General features: G+C 43.9%; 1 long non-coding RNA gene across 1 annotated transcript in view; it reads left to right on the top strand.

Moving 5' to 3' along the window:
* LOC144785435 (uncharacterized) overlaps window positions 1–2,399 on the top strand; it is a 108,246-nt gene extending 105,847 nt beyond the window's left edge. Inside the window, exon 3 of the long non-coding RNA XR_013601883.1 lies at window positions 1,842–2,399. This is a non-coding gene — a long non-coding RNA (uncharacterized LOC144785435). The remainder of the gene's footprint in view (window positions 1–1,841) is intronic.
* The last annotated feature ends 13,064 nt before the right edge of the window (window positions 2,400–15,463 follow it).

The following is a 15,463-nucleotide window of genomic DNA, read 5'->3' as shown; positions in this document are numbered from 1 at the left end:
TTAAAATCATTTCGGGAGATGCAAAGCGAATATCACTTATACTGCAGACAATTCTAATTATACCAGCAGTTTTGTCATGCTATATCCCCCTATCTCAGGGACCTCACACATCTACCAGAGTTTAGTCCACTGGATGGCAGGCTCCTACTGGGAGACCCAGTCCCCCACAAGATCACAAAGATATACCAGTCCCTGTTAACGCACAGCTCAACACATTACTTGCACTTCTGGGGGCATGGGAGGCAGACATTGACACTCTAGATGATGATGAGTGGTCTGAGGATCTGGTAGCTCCCTGAAGGGCAGCAATATCAGTCCGCCTTGATACAGCTAAAATATCTACACAGAGATAATTTGATGAGACAACGTCTCTGACTCCTCCGCTGTAAGGCAGAGGAATGCACCTTTCTCCACATAGTATGGAGCTGTACGGCATTAACTTGTTTTTGGTTGGTGGTGACATCTTGCTTCGGGGAGGTCCTCGCCTTGGTTACTCTGTCTGATCCCAAGCTGATCCTTCTTCACAGTATGGAGGGACTAGGGGGAAATTGATATAAACAACAGGTTCTGTTCATGGGGCTTACATTTCCGAAAAGGGACATTGCCAGAATGTGGAAGGCGGACACACCTCCAGCCTTCATGGCATGGAAAAAGGGAATGGGCCATTGTGTGGGTCTCGGGGTTGCAGTGTATCAGGCAAGGGGATGCCCCTAAAAACACCCCACAATTTGGCAGAGATGGGACAACTATAGGGGAATAGTTCTGGCCCAAGTTTGCTCTACCAACTCCCTGCTCTATGCCGAAATACAGACCTATGCCGCTAGGGCACAAGGGACTGAAGTATGTGTCTAATGTGAATCTGATTAAGGGCATTCATAGTGGCATGTGGTACTTGGGTGGTGTAATTGGGACTGACTGTGCAAGTTTTGTGCGTTGCCATTGTTAAAGGGGGTACGTACACAATCTCCTGTGTATGTTTGTGGGCCTTAAAAGCCTTGATTTAATGCTAAAACCTAATTAAATTTGTTGTGAAAAGAGAATCTAATATGCCATCCACATTAAACATGCGCGACCCATACACCTGAATAGGTGACCAGGGGTGGGGGACCGGCGGCAATATGTGGATGCCTGGACCACGTCGACTTATGTCTGGTCTCTTCCTGTTGCAGTGCTGGGAAGCTCCGTTAGTAAAGCCATGTGCTTCACAAGATAATTAAATGAAATTATGCTTTTTTTAACAATGTTTATATATTTTTGGTAAAAGGGCATTTATCACTATATTTCAATAATAGAATAAAGTTTTGATGGTTGATTGATTGATTGATCAATCGATTGATTGGTTGATTGATTGAAAAGGTTGTCTCAAATGTGCTGCTCATCTTTCCCTGGTGTGATGCATTCATATATCAAAATAAAAAACAAATGGCTTTTATCTCCATTGGATATTCATGGCATTATATGCTTGTCACCTAAAGGACGTAATTCCTGTTTTGTTTTCGTTTCCAGCATTTGTCATAATAGCACACAATGCCTCTCTTTATACTAATGTCTCTGATGCAATTGTTTTACTGCATTCCCCCAATACAATTTTATCTCTGTTTAAAAGTTTAAAGTATTTTAAATTTATGATAATTTATACTACTGACATACTGTTCAGAGGAACCGTACACAATGTAATAAGTACATTAGAAAACAAATGTTTGGTAATAGCTTTGCATGGCACTATAAAGTGTATTTTTTGTTATTGCCAGAATTATGTCCGTGAAAAAGACACAAAAACTATTTATTTAAGCAAAATAGTCAATTAATTATGAGAGATACATCTTATTTTCTCTCTGCAGGTTTCTTTCTTCCTAAAATCTTCAAAGATATAATATTCTGCTTCTTAAATATGATCAAAAAGGTGCACTGAGGATCTGAGCTTTCTGCTGATACAACACATTTAGAATAAATGGAATGTGCCTGGAACATTTAATCTTTACAATAAATTGCAGTGAGCCCTGCCTACTTGAAAGGAAAGACCAAGCAGCAACTTTAGTGGCCTGGCAACGAGCTGGATCATTGCCTGCAACTGCAGACAGAGAATATATCCTGAGTTCACCTCGCCAAGCATGACTTTCCTGATTTTCAATCACCAGTTCTAGTGACATCATTATCTTTCACTTAACGTGCTGGAAAAATTGAACTTGGCTTGTGACAGAACTGCTGCAATGTTCAAAAAGGCGGCGGTGGGAAAAGTGCTGCACTCTGCGGATTTACAGCTCTTCTTTACCGTGGCCACATATTTTAACTAATGCAGACATTCTGTAGGTAGTGTTTCCTCATGTAGAAAGATATGAGAAAAAAGACTCTGATCAGGAGTCCTGAAAATGCTTGATAATCATGATAATACTATGAGTAATTACCATATGCAAGTTGCCATTAACTGGCCACAATTAGACAACAAAATTACTTAGGGCCAGATGTAGGTATAAAATATTTACAGATTCTTAATTACCGAATTTTACCGATTCGCTAATTAAGAATCGGTAAATATGAAGGGTGGACATGTGGGTCCATCCAGATGTGTTTTTTACCGATTCGGTAAATATCTGTATTTACTGAATCGGTAAATACCGACCGGTAATGCCCCATTCATTCCTATGGGCTTTGAAGCCCATAGGAATGAATGGGGCATTACCAGTCGGTAAATACCGATTTTGACAAGGGTGCAGGGGGTGTCACTTTGACACCCTCTAGCACCCCCAAAAAAGGTTCGGGGGCCATGTGGCAGGCATACCTGCCCTAAGGGCAGGTCTGCCTGTCATATGGCACAGGTGTGCATGCACACATGTGCATGCACACCGGAATCGGTATTTTACCATCAAATTGAATTTGATGGTAAAATACCGATTTTGTAGGCCTTGTGGGACTCAGAAGAGTCCCACCTACATATCACTTTTACCGAATCGGTAAATATACCGGTCGGTAAATATACCGGTCGGTAAATATACCGGTCGGTAAATTTACCGACCGGTATATTTACCGATTCGGTAAAATTACCGATTTGCCCTGTTTCCGTGCCCCTACATCTCAATAGCCAAATACCGGTCGGTAACGGCCGAATTCGGCCGTTACCGACCGGTATTTGGCTACCTACATCTGGCCCTTAGTGAGTCCCCTCTGGGCAACATATTGCTACTCGTGCTTGTATGGTGCAGCCGTATAGAAGTGGTCCTTTGCGCAGGGACAGTAATAACTTTGGGACAGATTTACAAGAACTGGCGCATCTCTGTATATTAGCAGAGATGCACTAGCTAAATTGTGTGATGGAAAAAAAGCCTTGCGCCACCATGGATGCGTCACATTTACAATGCGGTGCACCATGGCGCAAGGATAGACAGATGCGTGACGCATCTTTTGGCTGAAAGGCAGCGCATTGCTGGAGTCGTGTCGTAAGCACGACGCAACTCCAGCAATGGTTAGGCATGCCTATTACCATCATGCTGCATCACTCCTTACGCCTGCTTCAAGCAGGCGCAAGGTTTTGATGCAGTGGCGTCGTAAAAGTGACTCGTCACTTTTACGAGGCTTCCTTGCGACGGAACGCCGACCCTGCATACATTATACCTGACGCTGGTATAATGTAGCGCAGGGCTTTACAAAATGACGCATCTCCCTAGATGCGTCATGTTGTAAAAATGCTGCATCGTGGCGCATTGTTTACGACGCCACTGCGTCAGAGAAGTGACACAAGGGCAGCCTAAAGTTGTCGGAAGGGGCTTGTAAATCTACCCCTTATTATTTGACCTCACATTGGTGCAGCAGTATAGAACCAATAATCTGTGTTGTTGCATAATAATTTCATGTAGATGAGACAGTATTTCTCATGTCTTTTTTCCTTTTGTTGGGAATTCATTCTTATCAATAATTAAAAATATTCACGCATGGAGTTCCTTGCAGATGTCAACACATGTTTCACAACAGCTTCATCAGGGCACTCTCACTTTTGAAATATTAATAATTAAATAATTTCATTCACATGTGTAGGCTACGTTAGGCACTCTCTGTTTTGTGTTTCCTATCTTATAAATAATGCAGTTGTAAAATCCCTTGTTGCTCTGGTATGTATGTCCCAGATTGTGCACAGTGAGGATGAGGGCAGACTAGTCGTGGCAAGATGCGGCAGGCGAGGATCGGATTTAATGGGGGCACCCTGGCTGCCACTCATCTGAGAAACTCTCCGGGTCCAAATAATAGCGCAACAGCACGCCTGAGTTGAAAATGGTGGTGCAAGGGGGGATACAAACCTACAGAGAGTGGCAACAGTAATTTGAGGTGTTTTAAAATTCAATGCCATGCCAGGAATAAGAGACCGGCGTAGAGGGAGCCCAAATGGTTGTGCTGAGCTCTGTTACCTGAAGTCTGGGTGGCGCTGTGACCCACAAAGAAGGCCTGCACTGACAATGAGGGGGGCTGGGAGTCTATGGAGATGGGCCAACCACATACCTCCTCACTAGAGGCCACCCTCTCTACAGCCAAGTTGCTCTGGCGCGGTGAGCGAGCCCTGCCCCGGATGCTGTGGAATCCGTGACCCCAACTGGTCTGTGAGCTCATTGCCTTTGACCTTTGGATGGCCCCCTGATGTGTTTACCTACTTTAATATGTTAGAGTCTTTGAGCCTGACTGGGATGGACCCGAGACATCGACATGGTAACCGCATGCTGAGAAGATGTCAATTTATACTCTACACTCTTGTCTACTCTGTACAAATTCAAAGTTTGATAACAAAGATAGTTGATTCTCTATTGGTGCATCAAGTTGAGTTCACGCACTATCATTTCTTCTGCACATAATACCAGGTTTGACAGTATATTATAGCACTCTTGCTGCTCCTGTCCATACTTGTAGACTCCGCAAATTTGGTGGCATTTAGGAAGCTGCATTTTCCATAGGGTTGAACTTCTGCCCGCGAGGGAGACTCACAGGCTTTTAGTATCTTGTGGTGTGTTCCAGAGGGTTGCAGACTCATAGGTGGACTCCATAGATCCTAAAATGTTATGTTTCTGGATTCCGTGCAATTCTTATGATAGTCCTTCTGCGGCTCTGTGGATGTATCTGTAGTTTTGTGTTCAGTTGTGGTGGACCCAAGACTTATAATCTCTGCTGTTTAAGAAGTAATTTATTCCCATTTAATGGGGTTATTTACAACAGTGGCAGCCCACAAACACATGGAACCAGGGCCCTTTTGCCCTAGACTTTCAATATACGGTGAGCCAAAAAATTGCATCTTCCAGAGGGTTGCACCTTTGAGAAGCTATTCTACATTTAACATAATATAACAAGTGCACATTTACCCCAAAGGGTATTTTGGCACTGAATAACAGATTTTTCTTGTTATCCAACTCAATGGTACTAATTGTATCGACCTCAGAAAGATAAAAGGCTGAGTGGACCGACTAGGATTGGACCCTGTGACAATTAGGTCAAACACAGGCCTCTACAGTGGATGCATTAGTCCACTAAGCAACCAGACCTGGCTGCTCCCTTTCCACTCCTGGGTGAATTCCCTAGTTACAATAATTTTTAGTGCACTTTCTCCCTTTCACTCCTAGGGGGATCCTACAAATGTATTCTCTACACTGGCAACACCTGCTTTAAATGATGCTCTATAGATTAAATTCACTGTTTCGCCATTCGCCTTTTCGCCGAAAAAATCGAAATGATATATCAAAAGATTAGCTCCAGCCCTTACACACAATCGGGCCCCAGCACAGACTCACTCTCCCCAGCCAATGACACTCTCACCCTTGAATCCTATCCAGCCCTGACCGCAAATGATGTAGAATCGTTATTGAAATTGGTCAAATCTGGTTCTCCCCTGGATCCTATACCTACTAGTGCCTCTGCCCTTCTATCCAAGACACTTGCTGCCCCCATTTGCGCTATTCTCAATAAATCAATGGAAGAAGGGTGCCTCCCACTAGAGTGGAAAGCAGCTCAGATCACTCCCATTAGAAAGAACCCCAAGATCGCCATTGATGAAGTCTCTAATTACTGTCCTATCTCTCTGCTCCCCCTACACAGCAAACTTCTAGAGAAACATATCAATAAACATCTGTCAGAATGTATTGAATCCTCCAATCGGCTAGACCCCTCACAGTCAGGATTTTGACCTAAGCACAGTACCGAGTCAGCCCTGGTTGAAGTTACGGACAACATCCTCATGCTGGCGGACGATGGTCGAGCAGTACTTTTGGTGCTGCTCGACCTGTCCGCAGCATTCAACACCATCTCCCACCAGATCTTACTCCACCGACTTAAGGGATTGCCTTGAAATGGCTGACCAATTTCCTTACCAACAGAACACAAACCATAAATCTAGGCCCTTACAGCTCACAAACTACTAATGTCACCAGAGGGGTACCGCAGGGCAAATGCCTAAGCCCCACACTGTTTAACATATATGTTACCCCCCTGGCTGACCTACTAAGAAAACTTAGTTTTATCCCCATCTCCTACGCCGATGACAAACTCCTTCTCTCCTTTGATAAAACGGACAAGAACATCCAATCCACCTTCTGAGAGGGTATGAAGAGCATTGCCTGCTAGATGAGCAACAATCTCCTACAGCTAAACACTGATGAATCCGAGGTAATGCTATTTGGGGAAGCAACGCTGAAATGGTCCCCGAACTGGTGGCCTGAGGAAGTAGGGTCTGCCTCACTCCCCAAGCAAACAGTGACAAATTTAGGGGTAAAACTCGACCAGAAACTAACGTTAGAAGAACATGCTAATCACACCTATGGGACATGTTACCACACACTGGGTCTGCTCCGTAGGGTCTTCCCCCTTCTGCCAACAACTACACGTAAAACCCTGGTCCAGGCCCTAATCCTCAGCCACCTGGACTACTGCAATGCTCTACTTATCTCCGTCAAAGAATCCTCACTCGGAAAACTGCAAGTAGTCCAAAACACCGCGGCAAGGCTGGTGAACAATGCGGATGTATGACGTTACAACGCATACTTTTACCACGCATACCTTTACAACGCGGTTTTTGCCATGCATACCATTACAACGCATAGCGCTTAGAGGTGCTGGATAGTGGTAAGTATAATTTTCTATTCCAACTCAGTCCCCGTGGACACTAGGGAAGGTGTTGGATAGAAAATTAAACTTATTCCCTATCCTAGAGTGCCCCCCCAGCGCAATGCGTTGTAATGGTATGCGTTGTAAACATTTCGTTGTAAACGTTGCATACCGAACAATGCTCCTCCCAGAACCTCAGCCGCTCCACTTCTCCGAGAACTTCATTGGCTCCCAGTAAAACAAAGGGTAAAATTCAAAATATGCTATATGGTCCATAAATCCCTGAACAATCAGGGTTCCAGCTATTTGACCCAAAAACTAGTCAGGTACGTCCCCCCGAGAACCTTACGTTCAAGTAATCAAGGACTCCTCCAAGTCCTTGCCTTCAAACTGGCCCGTATAGGCGGCAAAGCATTCTCTCACCTTGCCCCTCGCTATTGGAATCATCTGTCATTCCACTTGCGTCAAATTGCCAACTTTATGGCGTTCAGAAAGATACTGAAAACGACTCTGTTCTAAGAATCTCCTCTGGTTGGCCACTAGCAGTCAAAGCGCTGAAATACCCCGATTGGAGTGATTCGTGCGCTATAGAAATTCTAAATCAAATCAAATCAAATCATCTTCACTTGTGCATATATATTTCTCCTTCTCATAGATCTTCTTCACACCCTTAACCTACTTAACCTCTCCCCCACCCCTCATCATCACACTTATGCCCCACTACTTTCTAGCCCAATCTTGAAGGAAAGGGTCTCTTTTGACATGGTTAGCCCTTACTTTTTGCTTAATGCCTGATGTGATTTTGAACTGTAAGTGCACTGGGTCCCTGCTAACCAGGTTCTCCGTGCCAGATCCCTTTCCCAAAACTGTTACGATTGGCACCACGTGAGGCACCCCTGTATGTCCCTAGTAAATAGTACCTAGGGCATGAGCAGTTGTGACCCTGCAATATCTGAACCATTCTTGGATATTGTGAGTGCACAGGAAAGCCATAGAGGATACATGGGCTGGATACTTGTTACTACGCGTTTCAAAGCTCCATGATGGCTTCACTGTACCCTAAGATGCTTGTATCAAACATCCTGTCATAATAAATCTGCACTGATGCCAGTGTTGATTTATTAATAAATGCACACAGGAGACCCTTTAGAGTGCCCCATGAAAACCTGCATAGCACTGGTGTGATCTCTGACTAGTCATAGCCAGCCTTCCACCACCACACATGTTTCTAATTTCATGGGGTAAAGGCCCACGCTCTCAGAGGCCAGAAACAAGTCCTGCTGTGGGAAGTGCTTCACACATCCTCCAGGCCAGAATGGTCTTCCAAAGCGGGGAGTTTCAAAGGTGATGCTGCCTTTGAGGTGCAGCCCAGACTTCCCCAGATAGTGGGGGATGCCAACACCCTGTCCTGCTCCACATTTGGCAGAAGGAAAGGAGGGAATATTAGTTAGATGAGGAGGAATGTCCACATTCAGCCAGCACCACCCCTAAGGTGTAGCAGGCGATGTGAACCACTCTCCTGAAAGTCCACCATCTTGGGATGGTGGGAAACCAACCTATCAGGGCTAAGGTGGTGCCCCTTCCCACAGGAAGTGGTCAGTTAGAGGGTGTAGACAAAGTAAAGGTAGGTAGCCCATTGGCTACTACCTACCTCCTCCCTTAACGCCCCTATACGTAGTATTTAGATGATATCCTTGGACCTTGAACCTAAGATTCAATTAACAAGAAGAAGGCACGGACAAAGAAAAGCTGATGCCCAAGAATTGAACCCTGTTGCAGAGGATATTGGCACCAAACCCTGCCTGCTGCCTCAACAACTCGACAATTATGGTTGTGCAGTCTCATCCTGAGCCTGTGAAGACTCCAAGAACTGAGTAGTGCTTCCAGCCTTCAATAAATCACCAAGAACCTCCGTTGGAGTGAGGGTATCACTCCCCTGCACTCCAGAGGCACCGATCCTGCCCAGTCTGGTTTGTTGGCTTGTGCTGCCCGGCGACACCGAAGCAGCATCCAATCCAGAAGAGGTACATCAGCTCTGGAGGGTCAGATTTGTCTCTCCACCATGTTTGGAGACACCAGGGCCTACCGGAGTTTCACTGTACCAATACCCGGGGTACCAGACTCCCTTCAGCAAAAAGCGAGATGAAGAAGTCTGTGATGGACTTCAACTACCCCAGAAGCAAACCGCCACTGAGGGACATCGAGACCTCTGAGACCCACATTGTGACTGGCCCAGCTGTCTCGAAATCACCTCTCCAAGTTACCTGTTCCTGACCGTGGGGACTACTCAGCACACAGCACCCGGCTGATGTAACTTCCTTGCACCCAGCCTAACCTAGCCCTTGTAACGATGACCCAGCTGTGCTCCAGTGGTCCTGAGACCCTTTCAATCTCCTCCCGCGAGTGGGACCAACAGGACTTACATTTAAGTCCCCCTGTGCAGTGTCCTAGTCTCCCCCTGCATCGTAGTGCACCAGCTACCATCACTCTCAGAATCCTGCCCCCTGCCAAATATGGGACGCTCCCGATCTTCTGCTGCTGCAACTTTGGACCTGGGCCTGCTATCGACCCAAAACGAGATGGTGAACTTCGTGAAAGCATTGCCTGATTGTATATGTATTTTTCTGCTTTTCCCCATTGACTTAAATGGTGCTTAATTGCGCACAAAAGTGATATATTTTGGAACTCTTAAAAATCATAACTTTGAAAGTACATACTGCAAATCAAAGGTCAAGGTCTTAAAATTAACATAAACATCAGTATGATTTTTATAAAATGGTCTCAGATTTATTCTTGAATGTGTGTCTAATTTATCACCTCTGTGAGTACAACAAATGTTTAGCACTACCCTCTGATAAGGCTAACTGCTCTCTTATACGACCACAAATGTGTTAATATTATCAACTTTTGCCTCTGTAAACCAATAAGGGACTCACAGGACTCTGCACAGTGTACTTCATTTTAGTACACTATATAGAGAGCCAGCTTCCTACCATTCTCTTTACAAAAACCACCCTCTCTACCATGCTACTACTTTACCCTTCTACACTGTTCCCCTACATTTATTCTTTCCTCATAATTCCTCGCTGTATATATATCCCATTTACCACTATCTCCCTTGTTTTCCCTTTCATCTCACCCATATTCCATATAACCTACATACCTAACTAGTCTTTCCTCAATATCTGCCTTAAAATCTCTTTACTCCACCTCAACCTTTTACCACCCCATCCATTATTATACTCCAACCAATGATAGTTGATAAAGGAGACAGAACCATCCAATCCCTTCTCACCCCTTCTCACTCTGGGGACTCCTTGCCGCGTCTGCTCCTTTCTTCTCTCCATCCTACTCTGACTGCATCCACTTAACCTTCTCCTCTTCACTCCTCTTGGCTACCTTTCTTACCCTTTAAACCAAAGTTCTATCATCCCTCACACTACCCTCCTAACCCTGTCAAATCATTCTGTTGATTCAGAGTCCCACATCAAGCTCATGCTGTCTGTACCTACTATCACTCTGTCATTACCATTTAGCCAAACATTCTCCACTGCCCCTTCCTCCAATAAACACCTGCTTTTCATCCTCATCAAGCCAGGTCCAAAAAGAAAAAGCATCTCAATATCCAATATCTACGCATGGACTCCAAGAGGGATATCTTGTTAACAAAATCTGGTCTTGGCGAAGAGTTGCACTATTCGAAATCCTGACTAGAAACTGAACAACTGATAAAACTAGTCAGGAAGTGGCAGTCATCTTCAGAATTACATAACATTAGATAACCAGCATCCACAGCTAATACTTCTCAGCCACAACTTACCTACTTACCTGATACTCCTTCATTTTGTTTCTGCTGATCTACAAAGACTCTATGCTCAATGCTCAAGCCTTTTCCAAAGCTTTCCACAACTCCACTGCATCCACCACTCTCAAGCACACAAGCCTATACCCAATAAGGGCCTCAACACTTTTTAGACAAACACACCCTGCCATAAGATACATCCATCATGAGGAACCTTGAAACTTGGAAACACCATCAATTAGTTAATGGAGACCAGATGTGCCTTATACTGCATCATTTATTCAAAATACCTTTGTACTACTCTGGCAATCCACCTTATCTCCAAAAGTCAAAGCCTCAGTCTGCAGACCAAGTCCCGCAAAGAACAGTTATCATTGACTCCCCAAGATCAAGATTCACCACTTCAGGGGATCCCACAATTGCTGTCCTTCATCTCACTCATGCTCAGCTCTCTCACTGAACACATAACAGCCAGCACCACACCTCACTTTCTCACAGAACCTTGCTGTCCATGTGTTTTCAAGAACCTCCTACTCTCCATTTCAGAAGCAATCCCATCCAGGGACATCATTAACTAATCCTTGTTCTCTGGCAAGCTCTTCATCAACCCTAAGACCTTCCACATCAAACCAAGAATCAAGGCCTCAATGCAGCAGGCCTTTTAAATTTTCACACCAATCTCTATTGGACCCTTCCATGTTAAACACATCAAAAGACCGGCTTTCTCTAAGTTCTATGCCTTCTTCAAGAAAAACAATCTACTTTCCAACTGCCCAACTGAATTCTGTGCTGGAAGAAGCACATGATTTGACTTGATTGTGATCAACCATGGAAAGACAGAGGGCCTGATTACAAATTTGGCGGATAGGGTTGACTCTGTCACAAACGTGACAGAGTAGCCCATCTGCCAAACTTGTAATTAGCCCCAGAGTCACCACACTACTTTTATTTGGTCTATCTTTTGCCTTTGATAAATACATCATTTGAATTTTCTACAGCAGCAAGGCAATCTCAGAACTCAAGTTACTGCTGTGTATTGACTATTACCAAAATATCTAATCAAATCAATTTTCCTCCCTCGTACAGCTACTACGATGACACCAAGATTAACCTGAAACTGGAAAACCTCTCAAACATGAACTCGTGTATCTCAGACCTGTGTCTTCAAACAGTTGATAATGGATGAAGTATGATCACCTGAAGCTACTCAACTCAAAGCTGAGATCTCACCTCGGAGTGATCATGGATGCTGACCTCTCTGTTCTTTCGTAAGCAATATTAAGTCACTATATCCTCCTTTTTTATCATTTAAATTATTGCAACAAAAGTTTACATACCACATCTTAGGTTTCCTCACAGGGTGTAGGTCCTCATAATCATAGTCCTCTTCCAACAATACTAATGGACTATACCTTGAAACCTACTTTTTGTTTTTTGCCCAAACTACTGGCTCCGGAATAAGGCCACCAGACGGCTTTAATATAACCACATCTGGAAGCACATCATATCTTCACTCCGCAGTGGCTCCCCAGAGAAATATGGATTTCCTTGAAGGATATCTGCATCATCTACTGGAACATCCAGTGCATTGGGCTGATCTTTATACAACACAAACTCCGCACCTAACTTCAAAGAAGGAACCTTAGATCCAGAGTGATTCTGTTTCTGACCATACATATGTTCAGAAAGCTTTGTAGTATATTGCCTGAGTCAGCAAAGCTATAGAATTCTCCCAGTAAGAATAGGGATCCTCCACAGCTACCCAGAGTTCTGAACAGATGTAAAGACCTGTTTTTTCCCAAACAAAAGGTTAACACTCATGGTCATGCGACAAGTTAAAACTGATTGCAGAGCAGCAGAATGATGGGAAGACCTGTAAACCTGAACTTATCTGCCTCAGTCTCCTGCTTTGCTTCATGTAATCTCAGTTACTTGTTTGCTGCAGCATTATTGTAGATCCTCTCTAACCCTCTTACAATATGTATAACACTATCAGGTATCCCAAAATAATTCACCCAGTGCATACCATTAAAAATAATCCTGCAGAAAATCAAACAGACAACAATAAATACAAACTATAAAAAATGTACTTACTGTCTTGACAGCAACATACAGTAGGACTTTGAGATAGGTTTCTAAAAGGGCCAAACATTTGGGAGGATTTAATCCATTGGCAGGTAGGAAGCCAGACTTTCAAGGTAAATGGTAAAGGAAGCCATCAGTTGCACCTCGGCATTTTCCCTAGGCCAAAACATCAGAAAGTAGTGATGTCCCCACAGTGGCATGGTTCTGGTTTTTAAGCCAAAAAATATCGGTTATGTAAAGCAAGGACTTGGTCTCTGCTAGTAGCGAGAAGAAGGGAACGCTTTCACTGGAGTTTCTCTCAATGATGTTTATAGTTGGCTTTATACTACTCAAATTGACCACCAACAAGGCTTTGCAGTCCGACCACTTCGTAGGTCTGGCTAGAGACAGCGTTAGAGACTTGCAAAACATAAACCATTGACACACAGAATGAAGGTCAGCACCTACACCCTTGATTGCTGTCCTCGTAGCAGTCAATGCCTGCTTGTAAATGTTTTGCAATTTGTTATATAGAGGACCTGGCCCAAAGGCATTAGCGCACTCTACAACAGAAGCAGACTAATTCCAAATGTCTCCACTGTGTTTGGACACAGGAGATTACGTGTTTTGCCCAGAATTACAAGGTCAGGATTAAAACCTGGTTCTGCCAGTTCCAAAGTCAGCAGCACTAGCCAAAACGCCACATGATGCATTATATGCTGCATGTGAGGTGGCATATGTCTATTTTATTGGTACATTGGGTGCATACGTCAACACAGAGAGGAGTAATTTGAAGACCTTAATCCTCAGGAGCTCTGTAAGATGGTCGGAATAGGTTGCAGCTTCTAGAGTGGGCGGCCGAATGCCTCCTCGTTGTTCTATGAGGGTTTCCTTAGCCCGCTTCAACTAGCTTTATGAGGGAATCCCTTCTCCTGCAACCAGTTATTCAAGAACAAGACGCTGCCGCTATCAAAGGGCAAAAACATCCCAATGGGTATCCTACTTCTCCCAGTAAAACATCAAATCTTCCACCTGGATTTCCCTTCAGGGATCCCCGTACCCATTCTCCACAAATGTATTTGCCACTGGGGCCATGGTCATGCCCGGTCAGCAGCATGTCCAATGTCTGAACTCTACCCCCCACCTCCTTGAGGGTCTTTCTCTGCTTCTGCCCTCCACAACAGCAGCACCCGATGCAGCTATCTGATCCCGAGCAGCTCCCTGTAAAATCACAGTTCAGACTCGGGCAGGGCCATCCAGAGGCCCTTGGCCAGCAGTCAAACCCGAACTTCCTGTTTCACTGAACAATATGATTGGTTCATGTTAATCTCCATTCACGATGACAGGATCTACTTCTAGATGTAATTGAAGAAATCTTCCCCAAAAACATTTTCTTATATTGAGACTTGTGTATCACATATATGCCCTTCCTGTGTGTCATTAAATCAATGAGCACGACAAGCATTTCATCTGATGAACAAGCCCAATTGGCACACAAACTAATGAGATGCCTGAGGTCAGCCTCCCTGAACCTGACCCGCCTCTGCGAAATGAAATAAGCACCATGGGGGAAGCTCCCTGCATTCTTATATCTCCAATCTCTGGAAGGTTTTTCTCTTTTGGAATCTAACTACCTGATGTTCACAACCGACTTATGCGATATGTGCGTGGAATATAATGACTTCTAAACACATGTCCTTCACTACAACCCATGTAAGTGGTTCTCCTTCACCTGTTACCCTCCTTTTTTCCTACACAAAATAAACTCCATGACAGGCTTACCATGTGTGTTTCAGTCCTGAAGGCACATGTCTTAAATAACAGAAACACTCCAAAGAAAAGAAACAAATGTCACCTCATATAAACTTTTTGTGAAGGGCATCTGGAAACAGCTGCCTTTCAGAATAGTGCACGCACGTTTTCGCTAACTGCAAGCTGTCCTTTGGAAACTCCACAACCTCTCTTATCTGCACCTTGGGTAACCTGTCAAGCAACCAATGCCCTTTGAAATGAATTCACAAAGAGCTTTTTGGTGGAGACATAATGAAGCTTCACCTCATCCTAATGATAATCATATCTCGTCATGCTATTTTAAGCCAAAACTCAGTATGAAACTTACTCATTACAAAAGATGGCTTTTTTTTATGTTTGAAGGCTTTATTGAGATAAAATTGGTAATACAGTAAGGTGACATCAGCAGAACAAAATGCAAAAAAGGGGAGTATACATGGGAGAAATAAAACATAGGTCGCTGGTGGCACAATGAAAAAATCAAAGCATTTTTAAAGAGTTTTCTGGGGGGGAGAAGAGGGAGGGAAGGGAGGGATGAGAACAATGTTAATACAATTAAGAGTAAAAGTAGAAATATGTATGTAAATTGGTGGCAATAAAGTACAGTATATGCACAAGTATATTAAAAAATCTATGGAATAAGAACCATATCAACAAGAAAACAGAAGTAAGATAAGAACTACATTAGTGAAAGCTAAAAATATGAACTATAAGCAGGAGTACAACTGTTCAAGG

Source organism: Lissotriton helveticus, chromosome 10 (genome assembly GCF_964261635.1).
Source record: "Lissotriton helveticus chromosome 10, aLisHel1.1, whole genome shotgun sequence".
NCBI classification, from domain to species: Eukaryota; Metazoa; Chordata; class Amphibia; order Caudata; family Salamandridae; genus Lissotriton; species Lissotriton helveticus.
The sequence above is the reverse complement of the archived record's forward strand: the minus strand, read 5'-3'. Positions and strand labels throughout refer to the sequence as shown.